Genomic DNA, 16671 nt, shown 5'->3' on the forward strand with positions numbered 1-16671 from the left:
AATCCGTTTTCTACCTGGATGTGGATGTGGAAGTCTTGATGAAACACAGGATGAATATTTGGACCTGAAAAATGATTCCTCATTTCGTGATTTGTTCCGTGAACAATATTTGAACCAGTGGTTCTGGCGTGCCATGTCGTATCCCAAAGTCTCCTAGCAGACATTGAAGATCCTTCTCCACATTAAAACCATGACAAGAAACGTTGACGAAGATATGATATTGGCATGATCACATTCGCAGCATCGTAACTAGATTTGAGATCTACAACAATCGCACTGAACGAGTTGTTGGCTGTTGTTAACATAGTATTTTCAAATAAAACGGATAACTAATAGATCAAATGAATGGTTTTTATTCATCTCAGCGTAATGTATACAAGGTACTTTCCATGGAACCACTGATCTAGTAGAAAATGCCGTGATCCATTGAATTATCTCTCATCCCCGGAATCAGACCTTTTTAAACATAACTTTTTAGACATAAAGGGTGATACGGTCAAAATTTGGTCAATATCAACTTGACGTATTTCTTTCAATTTTGCATTTAAAAAACCTGAACACCCCTCATTTTGAAGGTGTGTGTGTGTAGAATGTTGCTCCTATTTTGATTTTGGAATTCACTCTTCAGTTGTCAAAATGCCGTCCAAGCAAGAAGAGCAGCGTATCAAAATTTTGCTCGCGCATCGCGAAAATCCGAGCTACTCGCACGCAAAGTTGGCAAAATCGCTAAAAGTTGCCAAATCAACCGTTACAAATGTAATTAAAGTGTTTGGGGAACGTTTGTCGACAGCCAGGAAGTCTGGATCGGGGGGAAATCGAAAACCGGAAGCCGCTGAGACGACAAAGAGAGTTGCCGGTAGTTTCAAGCGAAACCCTAACCTCTCTCTCCGAGATGCCGCAAATAAGCTGGGTGTATCGTCTACAACCGTGCATCGAGCCAAAAAACGAGCCGGACTATCGACTTACAAGAAGGTAGTGACTCCAAATCGCGATGATAAACAAAATATGACGGCCAAAGCGCGATCCCGGAGGCTGTACACGACGATGCTGACGAAGTTTGACTGCGTGGTAATGGACGACGAAACCTACGTCAAAGCCGACTACAAGCAGCTTCCGGGACAGGAGTTTTATACGGCAAAAGGAAGGGGAAAGGTAGCAGATGTTTTCAAGCACATGAAACTGTCAAAGTTTGCAAAGAAATATCTGGTTTGGCAAGCCATCTGTACCTGTGGCTTGAAAAGCAGCATTTTCATAGCTTCCGGGACTGTCAACCAAGAAATTTACGTGAAAGAGTGTTTGAATAAACGTCTGCTGCCTTTCCTGAAGAAACACGGTTGTTCCGTACTGTTTTGGCCCGATTTGGCATCTTGCCATTACGGTAAAAAGGCCATGGAGTGGTACGCCGCCAACAACGTGCAGGTGGTTCCCAAGGACAAGAACCCTCCCAACACGCCAGAGCTCCGCCCAATTGAGAAATACTGGGCTATTGTCAAGCGGAACCTAAAGAAGACCAAAAAAACTGCTAAGGGCGAGCAGCAGTTCAAGGCAAACTGGCTTTCTGCGGCGAAGAAGGTGGACAAGGTGGCTGTACAAAATCTGATGGCAGGGGTCAAGCGTAAGGCCCGGCAATTCGGATTTGGAAAAGCGGAAGCCTAACTGAATATTTTTCCTGAATTTTATACTAATTGAACTTGAAAAAGAAATTTAATTTGATTTTTTAAATAAACGATTTCACCGATTTACACGCGTTTTCCCTTGACCAAATTTTGACCGTATCACCCTTTATGTGTTTTATGTTTGAAAACCGCTTGGAAGTTTGGAAATCATAGAATGCATTCAGTAACATCTACAGCCGAAAACAGGGATGTTGTTATAACGGTGTCATGTTCAGATATTGAAATTTAGATTAATTTCAATATGCCTCAATATTCATCTCGTTACTTGACAGCTAAAAGATTTATGAAATTAATCTGGATATTTAATATAGTTAATGAAATATGTTCAATAAAAGTAAAATAGAAGCTCACACACTTTTATTTATTCCCAAAACCGGTCAAAACATTTCGCTGAATGTATTCATACGATTCCTCAGCTTCAATCTGATTACATTTTTACAACTGAGCTGTCATGTTATGCCAGATTTGTCTTTGAATGAAATATACGCAAGTTGCCAATAATAGAACAGCTGGTTAAGGCGCAGATCAAATGGAAAGGTTGTCGAAGAAAAAGAGACTGCCGACAATAGTCACACTCACCTGAGTAGTTTGGAGCGTTTTAAAAACGCTTTCAACCAGTCTTGAACAATTAGATCGATTTGAATGGACAGAGAAGCAAGCAGCAGATAAATGTAAACAAACAAACACGTCATATGTGTGCGTGATGCTGAGAAAATGCTAATAGAAGTGCGGATGCTGCATAGATTGACGAAAATACGTAAATTCCTAATTCAATCGCACCACACATGCTTTTCTGACCCACTTAGGGGAACTAGGGGCAAGAAGGTCACCCTAACGATAGCGCGTTTTAATATGCGATTCCGTTAATATTTATAGGAGCTCGTGAACCGAATTGTAAGTTTATAACCTTGTCTCCATGTATCATCATTGAAATTAAAATTAAACCCCATCAAAAAATGTTAATGATTTTTTTCAAAATTTAATGTCGTACCTGCTGTGGGCAAGAGGGCCACGCAAAAATACCATATGTCTAAATTGAAGTGAAACTGATAAATGTTCATATCTAAACAACAAATTACTATTCTTAGGTATGACAGCAACTGCTTTTATTGTTTATTCCACTAAAATATTGATATTTTTTTTTATCACAAACATATAAACCATGTGCGTCAAAGAATTCAAATGGAAACTTATACAATTTGTTTTCCAAAATTTCACAAAAAAAAATGTATATTGAAAACATAAATGCCCAATTGTGCTAATTTCTGAACAGTTTTGTACAATTTAATACATAAATGTGGGGGTGGCACTCTTGCCCCGTATAAAGTTTTTTTTTAGGAATATAATTTTTGATTAATTAAAGAAAATATTCAATAATTTATTGTTACTAATGTTTCAATCAACCATCAATAGTGACGTCTCAATGCAGAAATTGTGAAAAAAATAAATGGGAAATTCCGAAAACCTTATTTTATGATGCCTTATTCTTATAAAAAAAACTAGCTTTTCAATGCATCAACACAAAATGATTTTTTGCATTTTTTTTACGACTTCGATTCGGACAGAACTTTTTAGAATGCTTCATAGAAATACCGTGCATAGGTTCATCGTGAGATAGCACTCTTGCCCCGGGTGACCTTCTTGCCCCTAGTTCCCCTATATCCGTTGCATTTCGGTTTTCTTCATGGCTCAAAATGAAATAAGTAGTAACGTTAATATTTGTAACATGAAATGTAGATGGGGTTCTGCTAATTTATTGCATTGGGAAAGTGCATAAGCATAGCACACCAAGACGAACAAAATAACAAAAGAATCTTGCATATCTGTTCAAATGTTCTATGAAACCCATGCGTTTTTTCAGTGGTCTTTATGGTACCAAAGTATACATTAAATACCCATCTTAAAAATGAATGAGAAAGATGTGAAATCACGGTTATGTGTACTTATTGAAAGATAAAATTCTGATGCGCAGAGGGGTAGTAGTCACTTTAACAGTTTTGGGTCAGTCGTGACTTGTCCAGGGATGGGATTTGAACTCGTGATTTTGGAGTGAGAGGTATGATTGTTAACCACTAGACGGGGCCGTCCCCAACCAAGATTTTTCTATTTTATTTTGAAATGCAGTTTCATAGAATTTTTTTCTCACTGAAAAAAAAATTCAAGTCTTAGATGATTGAATATATTGATAAGTTCCAAAATCATGAAAAATTTCTTGGTTTGTTTAATTATCAAAGAACTTGTCCGCGTTCTCAAAATGCTTTTGCTAATTATTTTTCAACGGGAATTCAATTAAAATATCATAGATCAATTTTTACTATTCAATATCCAGGTTTAACCAAAACAGCCCAATAACGTTCGATCTATTCCATGTGTCTGCTAGTCAAACAAATTTAGATCTTCCGAGACTATGCACAAAATTAATTATGAGATTTGAACATTTTTCAAGATTCCTAATAGATTAAATTAATGTTGTTGCTTAGTTAAGAAGAAGGCGGAGGCGCCTGACTTATAGATGGTGGAAAGGGATGGAAGGTCATGTTATAAGCAGAAGTGGCCTTAAGAGCTTAAGATGATAGCATTAAACACATGGCCGCCAGTAAGGCCCCTGGTTCCGTTAATTCGATTAAAACGGTTGGAACGCATTTGAAATTTTGATTAGTAACAGTCCCTCACACGGTAAGAAAAACGTACCCAAAAGTAAGTTCTTTTCACTCACCTCAGGAACCCAAAAGTAGGTAAAGCGGGTCAAAGTGGTTTTCATTTACTTGTGTGCAATTCGTATGGAATTTTCCACTAGCTTTCTACCCAAAAGTTAGTTAGTTGCACACAAAAGTAGGTATAAATATGATTATACTCAACGTAGGGTTCCCACACTTTACTACTTCTGTTGGGTGGTTTTGATCTATCATTTTTGACAACATTAGAAGGAGAAAAAGGAGACAAACTACTTTTTTCTTACCGTGCACATTTTTATTAAAGGGCTCTACACGCTATTTCTAAACAACTCGAATTTGACTATGATATTGGTCAATTGGTCAATAGCAAGGCTGCGATGATTTTAGGATTTTTCCTACTGGAAAAAATGCTTCACAGCCACGGAAGAGGGCTTTACAAAGATCTTGGCAGGAAGGCCTCATTGTGTTATATATATATGAAATAAGAATCGAATGCAACGTCCCACCCAACCTTTCATAAAAACTTGTGAATGAACCCCTATAGCAAAACATGCTATAAATCAATTCTGATCATCCAGCCACATTTTCTTCTGCAGCGAATTGAACTGAAAGCTGAATTGCTTTACTTAGCCAAAACTGTACATTGGATTATAGCGAAGACAACATATCAAGAAGACTGGCAACTTTGCCTGAATCCGAGCGACAGACACTAGCGCTGTGCTTGAGGGAAGGTGAAAGCAACGCATAGAAAAAATGAGCAGATACACAAACCTTTCTTCTGAGGATGGAACCTTTGCTGTTCAATTCGTTCGTAGCATTCACCTTTGAGCGGCAGATGACGCGTTTGAAAAAATGGAAGAGTTCCCAGTCTTCTTGATATGTTGCCTTCGATTATAGTCACCAAACAAAATTATCAAACCACATATTGCAAACACACATAGATATATGTAAGTCATAAAGCAAGCATCAACAAAAGCATCATTTGAGTATAGGTATACAGCATATCCAAAAACATTAAAATAGGAGAGAAAAAACATTTCTGTTTTCCAAAAGTACAGGTATATTTTGTTTAGTTCCAAAAGCGGCAAATGAAATTAAATTGATATTTGTTAAATTTAGCAACTAATTTATTATTTTACATTCATTTCTTTTGCACAATTACTCTGCACTTAGGACTGACAGGTAGGTTTGTTATATTTATGATAAATATTTGTTATTTTTTTATTTCGGCTGTCATAGAAATTTCAATATAAACAGAAATCAACTGTGGTCGGACGTTAAAGTTCACACATTTGTTATTTACCGATGATGTAACTGGTAATTGTACTCGGAATGGCGAAAGCTTTAGGTACCAATAGTTTATAGGAACTTATCGGTTGACAGAAAATAGATAAAACTGCATTCTGGTTGTATGATAATTGTGACAGCTACTGTTAGCAGCTATTATTAGATGGAAGGACAACAAGAGAATAACTTACAATAAATATATGGAAAGAAGGTTTATATAAGCACAGATGTGTCGCAGGAAAAAAGAACAAACTGTATTAGATCGCTACAAAGCAAACACTACAAATATGAAATTCGTATTCTTATGCAGCTATCTCAATGTATACAATAATCGAAAAAGGGGAAAATGGAAATAAATACCCTGCATATATATTTATATTCGAAAATAGCATCTTGCTTGATATTTTATTGATCCGAAATTAATTTTCCGATTCTATTTTTTTTTTTCATTTGAAAGAACACACCTTTCCTTTATTTTGAAAGTACAGTATGTAGGAATTAAGCAAAATTTTGCAATTTAATTGTTAGATTCAAATTAACGTGCCCCTTGGTTAAAAAAGATAGCTCGTATCTGCAACAGAGAATGAGTATTTGGATTTTGAAATGGCTTTATAGTACGTTCAGACTACAGAGTTATAACATGTTATAGCGCTATCTTGATGGTGGTTTCTGTGTTGCAATTATTTGACAACCGTTATAACATGTTATAACTCTCCAGTCTGGACAGCGTTTTACTCACCGACAAACCGACATGAAACATAAACTTAACTTTCACTCGAAAATGTATACCGGCCGCTTCAAATGTGCAGCGATACCATCTGTCAAAACCATAGAAACTTTCCATCTAGATAAAAATATTGTCGCGCTTATGTTAAATCGAAGACAACAAATCAAGAAGACTGGCAACTCTTCCATTTTCTCATACGAACGCCATGAGACAGGTACAATCGCGTCATCTGCCGCTCAAAGGTAACTGCTTCGAACGAATTTGATAGCCAAGATTACATCCTCAGACGAAGGGTTTGAGTATTTGCTCATTTTTCTATGCGTTGCTTCCACCTTCACTCAAGCGCAGCGCCATTGTATATGTCGCTTAGATTCTGGCAAAGTTGCCAGTCTTCTTGATTTGTTGTCTTCGGTTAAATTCTCATTTGATGACGGTGCGATGCAACCCCGCCCATAAGAATTATACACAGGTAACTTAGTTAGTATTTTATGGCAGCGGCTTGAGGAGCGAATCCTGGATAAATAGCCGCCGTGTGTTAAATCAATAGGCGCAGTCGTACGGCCATAAACAGAAAGCAGATGGTTTAATCCCATTTTTAGATATTATCCTGCCACACATAATAACTTGTCCAGAATAGATCAGACACGAACCAATCCATACATTTTGCACTCGTGTTCGTGGCTTAGATAAACATTTTTCGCGAACACGACGACAGATGTCGGTAGTGTGCTTTGAGCAGAAATTACGTGGTAATTTCTATGGTAATTCGTGTCGGTTTGTCGGTGTTTTACTCTTCGCATTGATCTGTTCGGATTTTCTATTAAGCTGAGTTTAGATAAAGCAAGTCAATTGATCAACTCAGTTGAATTCAACTGACTTGAATGCGTATAGAACCTATCTTGGCGGCTACCACCATCGCTACCACCAACCTTGGACATTTACTTATTTCGTCGTTCGCCAAATGGAGAAAGGCTTACGAATAAAATTGATGGAAAATGGAATAAAATGGATCACGAAATCGCCCTGGCCAAGTTTGACGAATTAGGAATTGATGGTAACTTTCATTCTTGGCTGCGTTCGTACCTGACTGGAAGAAATATGTCCGTCAAGCTTGGTGATCATAAGGTTTTTGTACCGTCGCGGTTAACCTAATTCTGATGACATTTCAATGGTACTGTTTACGTAGATTTAGTCATTTTTTTCTTAGATAGATTTTCTCGATATTTTTTTCAGACTGAAGTATTGCCAGTTAAGAGAAAAATTAGCATTTGGCGTCAGATTTGACAACCGAAATTGACAATCGTCACTGACAGTTGATTTTGGGATTTTCGAACACTGAACCAAAATCGATTCTTGAAGACTGAGTTGAAGACATTCACGCCATGGTGATACAGCTTTGTCACTATATAGGTGAGGAGGTCGCGGGGGGTGGGGGGGGGGGGGATGCGGTTTTAGAGCAAATTGTAAACAAGCTCGGTCGCTGTCCCATACAAAAATCCAACATGGCTGAATCACGAATTTGACACATTAGAACACCTATATGTAGCTACCTTGATTCACGCTAAGATAAAATAACCTAAAATTAGTTTTCAAATATTTACTTTACTTTTTACCTTAAATTGGGTGAAATTTGTGCGCATTAAGTGACCCGCTTGTTCCTGCTCCTGCTGCAGCTGCTGTAATCCTTCCGGGAAGTTACTCGAGCTTTCGACGGCTTGCGGAAACCGAACGACAGTCAATCCGTAGGGTGAGTTTAATGAATTAAGATTAAAGATTGAAAAGACCTCATTAGCTTTTCCCTCCCCTTGGCTAGTTTTTGCACCTTGATGCTGGTAGGCGGGCTTAATTTCATGCTTTTTAGTGGAGTGTTGGAGACGGTAGGTTTATGGCCGGTGTTGCTGGCTCATGCCGCGATAGAATGGCGCCATGGGCAGGCAATGGGGATTACTAAGCTTCCCCTCTCTGATAAACCACTGCATGAGAGAACCAAAGATCTAGTCTAGCAGTGATAGTATCACACTTGTTACTCCTTCGATTGAGAGCTGCGTCGTAGTACGCTTACGTATAGGCACTGACGTTGGGTGTGATACTGGCGGGTTTTGCCGCAAATCACTGTTATTTTATTTATTTTTACGCAGATAGATTTATTTGGGTTTGCAAGGGAATTATACTATTGAAATATTTCAGAAAGTGCCCTACGGTGCTCCTTCTATTTGCGTGACAAGCTTTCATTGTTGTTTTCATTGAAGTATTACTCAGGAAACAATGTTAAACATAATTTTTGTACATGGTATTGTAACTAATCTTATATGTGCTTCATTTTGATTTGGGATAAGTGTTTGAACTATGGCTCGGGATTTCCACCGTGGTGTGCTTCTATTGTGACATACCCATATGTATTTTGTGGTGCGACACAGTGGAAACGTGAGATCGTAATTGGAACATATACCCTATATAATTTAAAAATCAGCTAGGAAACTAACTTCAAAATGAAGCATTTTAGTCACATGAAGGTGTTACCTGGGTCGAACTAAGATATAATAAATAGGTATAGGCTTAAATCAAAAGTACTTGAAACACGTTTAATTTTAGATTGCAATCACAAGTGCAGGTACTTAATAAAGCATGGGTTATACTTGATTAGGTGAATTAGAGCTTTTAATAATTTATTAAATTAGACTAATGAGATATCATAATCATCAAATGAACTTAATTAAGAAACTTCAGAAAGTCTAATGACATTAAGTAGATTAACAAAAGAATTAGGATGCGGGGGGTCCGCTTAGGGAGGCAACTAACCTTTAAAGTTGTAGAGTAAATCTTCTTATTTAGTCTTGAACTTTAAAAAGAAAACGCAGGCAGACCAATAGCATTAAGTAGATTAACAAGGAGATGAATAGTTTAGGAAATAAGTAAAAGTAGAGGTAGGTGACAATTAATAGCTTTTAAACTTTTGGAGGTATTGTATTCCCCTGAGTTTGTTGTACTCGATTACTACATTATTCTCTCAATACGCGAAATCTCTTATATATGCGGTTAAAGCATTTGAGTTAACTTATTTCTTAGTGTTCAAGTACATACATTTGTAAACAGCAGTCAATGTTAATCTATGAACTAAACCCTACGTAAAATCGATCTTTCCTTATGTGGTATTGATGCATGTTTAACTTTTCGCGGCTGTCGGAATCAACGCGCCTACGTTTACGGAGCTTACGCTGAAGTGATTCGCAATGCGGTTGAGCTCACCAAAAGTTTTTTTTTGAGCTTCTGTAGTATAGTATTTGTTCGGTACGGTCGCGAAATCTTGAAATGATTGATACGTGCGGTAAAATAACTAAATTGAAACAAAGCTCAACAGTAAAATAAGAAGAATATTTAGGGAGGAAACCAAAATTAATCAACTTGTCAACATAGGCTATCACATTTATTTTGGTGGCAAGTGATAATAAGATGTTTTTTCTCTCTACGGTTGTTTCGCGTGGCGTTCACAATTTGCGCGATTTTCGTATCTTACGTAATTTAGATGTTTAGCTCTAAACGGTTTTACTGACTCGAGGTCGTTCCTTAAGCGGTGTTGGTACAGGTTAAACCTTTGCCGACTGTCGGATTTAACGCGCCTACGTCTACGGAGCTTACGCAGACGTGATACGCAATTCGGTAGAGCTTGTCAAACGCTTTTGAGCTTATGTAGTATTGAATTTGTTCGGTGTGGTTGCGAAATCTTGAAATGATTGATACGTTCTTTAAATTAACTAATTTGATACAAAGCTCAGTAGTAAATAAGTAGAATATCTAGGGAGGAAACCAAAATTAATCAACTTGCCAACATAGGCTATCACATTTATTTTGGTGGCACTCTTTAAGTGATAATAAGCTGTTTTTTCTCTCTACGGTTGTTTCGCGTGGCGTTCACAATTTGCGCGATTTTCGTATCTTACGTAATTTAGATGTTTAGCTCTAAACGGTTTTACTGACTCGAGGTCGTTCCTTAAGCGGTGTTGGTACAGGTTAAACCTTTGCCGACTGTCGGATTTAACGCGCCTACGTCTACGGAGCTTACGCAGACGTGATACGCAATTCGGTAGAGCTTGTCAAACGCTTTTGAGCTTATGTAGTATTGAATTTGTTCGGTGTGGTTGCGAAATCTTGAAATGATTGATACGTTCTTTAAATTAACTAATTTGATACAAAGCTCAGTAGTAAATAAGTAGAATATCTAGGGAGGAAACCAAAATTAATCAACTTGCCAACATAGGCTATCACATTTATTTTGGTGGCACTCTTTAAATGATAATAAGCCTTTTTTTCTCGCTTCGGTTGTCTCGCACGGCTTTCGGAATTCGCGCGGTTTTCGTAACTTACATAATTTAGATAATTTCGTTCGAAACGGATCTAGGGTAGATGAACCAGTTATAGCTATAGTACCAATTATGGCTATAGTGAAGACATTTTATAAATTATCTGGAAAAAAACTTCACATGATCATTCGATTAATGCTTACCAGTGTATTTTCAGACATGCCTGTACACTTTAATTATATAAAAATATATGTTCAGGACATTACAACCCGATATAAACGAGTTTGAAAATATGCATGCTTGCAAAAGTAATTTTTGTTATCCGATGGGTACGAAACATGCAAATGAAATATTGATTTTTTTCTTAAACAATAAGCCTTTTTTAACATTTTACTAGCGTAGACTTTTCATGCACGTGCTCGTTGTTCATGTTAGCAAGTAAAACATTTGAAATATGTCGAAAAAATATAATTTTCTAGTATCACCATAGTAGGTACATTTTTCATTTGGTGTACCCATTATCGCTACAAGCGAAAGTACCTACTGCGATCTGTCACTTTTGGCCATAGCTCCATATTTACATAAGCAAGTGTTTAGTTGATTTCTCAGTGATTTCTACTTTTTGCTCAGGATTTCTCATCTCAGGTATGAATAAACATTGATTTTACACACTAATAAGCATAATTATAGACAATTGTACTTCATGTAGAATGGCGAAAAGATCAGCATGTAAACAATACTCCGAAGAGGCTATCACATCATGCATCCGAAGCATAAAAGCTGGAAAATCAGTTTATGCCGGATGCAAAGAGTTCGGGATACCCATCTCCACCATTCGATACAGACTAAGTGGCCAATGGCAACAAAAATTCAAGCCTGGACCACACTCGGTGCTATCAACAGAGGAAGAAAATAAAGTTGTCACATGGCTTTGTGGGATGCAGGACCACGGATTTCCTGTTACACGTGAAGCGCTGATCTTCAAAATAGCAGAGTTTCTGTCAGCGAATTCACGGGAGAACCCATTCAAGAATAATCGACCAGGTAAATTTTTATCTTTTTATTAGAAATTAGACCAATGAATACCAAAATAGGAAAATTTAATTGTTCTAGGACGAAAATGGTTCAAGGCTTTTTTGCGACGTAATCCAGGATTTTCTCCCCGAACACCGGAACAAGTGTCAACCGCAAGTGAGCGAGTCACCGAAAATGATATTCGGGGTTGGTTTGAGACAGTGGACAACTGGTAGATGAAGAATGAATTGCGTGAAGTACTGGAGGATCCGAGTGTTCAATGGGGATGAAACATCGTTTTACCTTCACCCCAGTACAAAGGAGGTTATTGCGCGCACAGGATCCCGCAATGTTTATGAAATTGAACAGGCAGCTGGAAAGCAAAATGTCACTGTGATGTTTTCCTTCGGAGCATCTGGAGTTGTCGTAAGTCCTCACGTCATTATTCCGGGAAAGCGCATCCGAAAAGAAGTGGCACAAGGTTTTCCATCTGATTGGGGCCTGGGTCAGAGTGAACGTGGATGGATGGACACGCACAACTTCCGTAAATACATCCTAAAAATTTTCCATCCATTCCTCGTGAGACAAGGTGTAAAGTTTCCAATAATTTACTTCGTCGATGGTCATTCTTCACACAAAGCGGTGGAAGTAGCAGATATATGCCAGTCTTTAGGAATCGTGCTTATTTCTCTGTATCCAAACACGACGCATATTACGCAACCAGCTGATGTTGCCGTTTTTAAACCGCTGAAAAGCGAATGGAGAAAAGTGGTTGAAGAATGGAGAATAAAACATCAGGGTGAGTCTCTTACATTGCGGCACTTCGGTGGGGTTCTGAACACAACAGTTGAAAGGGCAATCAAAAGCACTACAATTCAGAATGGCTTTCGAGCATGTGGTCTGCAGCCCTTTGATGCAAATTCAGTTGACTATACCAAGTGCATAGTGAAAACCCCGTCTTTGCCCAATGGATTGTTATAGAGTTTTCTTCAAGAACCTGTTTTACCACAAGCAACAAACGAACCGCTCCTCTCGCCGCTCCTATCAGAACACCTATCGAATCAAATGGGAAGTCCACAACCGTTGCCGATTTTGACTGAAGCTATGAATCAATTTGCATTATCTTCTGACTATGTGCGCATCCACATTGATAAAATTATTGAAGCTTATGACTTGATTGGTAGCGAAACAATGGGAAAAATTGAAGGCGAGAAGAACGCGTTATTCGTTTTTTCTACGTTAAATTCGATGACTTATCCACTTTGCAAGGAAATCGTAACTCGTCTTCGATGCAGCTTGATCTTGATGGGACACAGAATATCGAGTTACTTCAAGATCCTAGTTTTTCACCTTCAATACCTGCAGATACTGGTTCTAACGAATGTCAGATTATAAACATTGATAATTTGGACCCCTGCTATGAACGCTATGATGGATCTATTTTGATTGAGTTAAGTGCTGTACCGGCTGAACCCAATGAAGAAGACATGCTTATACCAGAGGTTACAATGGACTGCACAATGCACGATTTTTTGCCCATAATTTGCACGATTTTTTGCCCATAATTCAGCATAATTTATTATTCAGTATGATTTATTTCAATGGAAAACCTGAGTATAACCATAATAGGAACATACATATGGCGAAGAAAAGTGACCATATGGCCATAATGGGTGCTCTGCATAAGCATCATTATCTTAATTATAATTAAGTTTTATCAATCAATTCTTTACATTTGATAGGTTTATCTCAATAATTAAACTTTAAGCTTTACTATTTGGTATAATATATGAATTCATGTAAACAATTGAACTAAATAATTGATTTCGGCTGACAAACTATAGCCATAATTGGTACATCTACCCTACTTATTCAATCGGTTTACTACGCGGATGTATCTACGCGCACACGTCACAGCATTTTTTCCATAACTATCTTGAAACAATACATACGGAATCCAGTGTTCAAGCGGCCAACATAGGCTAGTCCTTCTGCTGTATTGTCAAAGATAAAAGCAAAATTTATTCAAATGGGTCAAGTCTTGAAAACTAAGCTGTCACGCAGCTCCAGCTTGATACCCAATAAAAAAAGAAAAGACCTCATTAGCTTTTGTAAAGAAAACATCTTGCGGCCTTTTCTCGTGGATCGGAGCTCACCTGTTGAAGCTTCCCTTATCTGATAGCGTTGTTGGTATGCGTAGACGACCTCCGATTCACGAAAAAAGGCAACAAAAAGTTTTGTTTACAAAAGCTGATGAGGCCATTTCAACTGTTGATTTTGAATTACAAACCGGATCAAGCAAAATCACACCGAGATATTGTTTGTTTTGCCTATTCTAGTTGTCACAGGGCTAGTAGTGGGTATGCGATGTAATAGTAGTGACTTTAGTGACTAAAATTATGAAAATAGTGACCAAATAGTGACCTTTAAACAATTAAAAAGTGACCAATAGTGACATTTATTGATCGGAAAGATATTGTTCCGCTATTCCGATATTTTTCATGCTTTTTAAAATAAAACAAATGATTTAAAGATCACATCAATTTGTTATAAAAAAAAGTATGAATTGAATAAGCAAGAGTACGGTCCAATTCTAACCTCCATTTCCTCACAAGAAATTGTTATTAGATCGCGAAATTGAGGCACAGAGAAAAATGTTCAAAGTACCGATTTTAGACAATTTCAGGATAGCAATTTTTGAGGATCTAGGATATGTATGAAGCGATACGTTTAACAACTTGAAGAACTTTAGTCCAGAATTAAATGTATATAGATCTAATTTAGCCATTAGTATATTAATAAAAGATCCCTCTCTTCTATGTAGTCGCTATATTACTAACTGGTCGTCTTTCTACTTTGCTGTATTCCTCCCAAGAATAGAATCTTCTGTAACACCTCAAACATAGAAAAAGAATCATAACTCTGGGATCTAGACAGCTTTTCTAGATAGCAGTTTAAGAAAAAATCTCATTATTATGACCAAGATGGAATGATCACGGACATAAAACAAAATTGAATTCGTCTAGGACTTAAAATCTCAATCGTGAAAAATAGAGATTTAGGAATACATTTTATAGTTCTTTAATTTTTTTTTCTAAGACCTGGACCTGGATTTTTTTTGGTATTACCGGAATATAAGTATGGAAAAATACAATACAATTTAATGGACTTAAAAAGGAACTCAAGAACCTGTGACATGGTTTATTTTTCTCGATATTTGGACAAATACTAAAGCTACCGAGGGGTTACAGATTATTCAAATTTCTGGCTTTTGAACAAATGTTGAGAGCTTGAAAATTTTCCTAAACCATTTTTTTTTACATGGAACCAACGGGAAAGGTAATTTTTACCTGAAAATTCAGGTAACCTCTTCCAAATAGGAATTCAAGAGGGTTCACGTGCCGCACATCATCATCATCGTCATCGAAAGAAGTCATTGTATATATATACAAAAGCTGTTACGCCCCAATTCCCAGCTCTATCTTGATTTTTTTTGTCGTATTCGTAATTCAAAAATGGCCATAGCAGAAAGTGCGCTTTCCTAGTTGTTGGACGAGTTGGAATTATCAGGATTCTTCATGTTTTCAAGTATAAGTTTTATATTTTTTATAAATTAACACTCATTTATAAATTAAAAATGAAATTGCAGAATACGGGAATTGATTATTCGAGGTGCTAAGAATCAACAATTGACGAACTATAAGGGTGTTACTATACGATTAATGTACTTCGAGATCAACAGTGCCAATTATTAAATAATGTAAATTAGTGTTTTTTTTTCCTATCATGCAATCATTTAATGACTCAAATAAATCGAAATATATATCTATAGTGTATCACCAGTTTACTTTATCATTACAACAAAATCCAGTAACATTTACTTGCCAATTCCCGTACCGTTACTTTTAAGTGATGCCAATTTGAAGATCATCGGAAAGTCCGAACAAATTTTCGTGTAAATCAATTGATTTCTATGTGAAAATATCTACGTGCCTTTTCAGGTGCATTTTAAGTAACTTTTTTTTTGCAGCGTAGGTTTGGATAACTTTCAAGATCTCAATGTAAAATAGCCAGAATATTAAATTTAGAACATTTTTTGAAATCTCTGAACATTTATATCATTTTTCAAGATAAAAAAATGCCAAATTCAAGATAAAAAACCCGAATTTATCCACCTATGGTGTGATCAGACCCTTCTTACTTATTCAAGTTTATTTGTTTTATTATCATTATCAGTGACCAAGCCCCCCACCCCCGTGTCATCCAGTGACGCTACGCCACTGCCTGGGGGTACCCGGAATATATCCGGGTGTAGTCTATTTGGTGAGGCTACCAATCACCTTATCATCGTATTTTAATGTGATTTAATGGGTTTTAATTCAATTCATATTCAAGCAACTTCCCCGGGGTACCCGGAACATGTCCAAGTGTGTCCAATGTGGTCTGGAACATTTAACACGACTTGCATTGATCTTAAAGGGTGTCCACGATGAAATTGCCACACACAAAATTGATTCGCAAAATTCGAGTTTTCATCCGATTGCCATCAAATTTTCAGGGATTGAGAAATAACTATTAAACTTCATTTTACCATTTTACTCGTATTTTATTTACAGTCCATACGCAAATGCCCGCACCTTGGCCTTAACCCCGGCCATAAGATTCTGCACAACCTGTGAATCAACCGTTTTTTGCATGTAAACCCATACTTTCTTCAGTTCCTCGACTGTCTTCACTACCTTAGGTCGTTTAAGAAGGTGCTGCTTCATAATCGCCCAGTACTTCTCGATGGGGCGGAGCTCCGGAGTGTTGGGAGGGTTGAACATTTTCGGCACGAAATTGACCTTATTGTCCGCATACCACTTCAGCACGTCCTTGGAGCAGTGGCATGAGGCCAAATCCGGCCAAAAGATTGTTGGGACGTTGTGGGCCTTCAGGAGAGGAAGCAGCCGCTTCTGGAGGTACTCTTTTATGTACACCTGTCCGTTCATCGT

At 37.4% G+C, this 16671-nt stretch overlaps 1 protein-coding gene and 1 pseudogene across 3 annotated transcripts in view; both read left to right on the forward strand.

Moving 5' to 3' along the window:
* Positions 1-16671, forward strand: part of LOC135715032 (uncharacterized) — a 36989-nt gene that overhangs the window by 7282 nt on the left and 13036 nt on the right. Inside the window, exon 4 of one of the 3 annotated variants that reach the window (XM_065238442.1) lies at positions 5525-6026. The exons of 1 other annotated variant lie outside the window; for it this stretch is intronic. The gene's annotated coding sequence lies outside the window, so the exon portion shown is untranslated. Of the gene's footprint in view, positions 1-4947; positions 5046-5524; positions 6027-16671 lie in introns of those variants that run through there. One more of the 3 variants, XM_065238444.1, reaches the window with a different exon arrangement.
* LOC135715035 (uncharacterized) lies at positions 11303-12272 on the forward strand (annotated as a pseudogene).

This window comes from Ochlerotatus camptorhynchus, unplaced genomic scaffold (genome assembly GCF_037179485.1).
Source record: "Ochlerotatus camptorhynchus isolate MF236.1 unplaced genomic scaffold, CSIRO-AGI_Acam_v1.1 ptg000787l, whole genome shotgun sequence".
Classification (NCBI taxonomy): Eukaryota; Metazoa; Arthropoda; class Insecta; order Diptera; family Culicidae; genus Ochlerotatus; species Ochlerotatus camptorhynchus.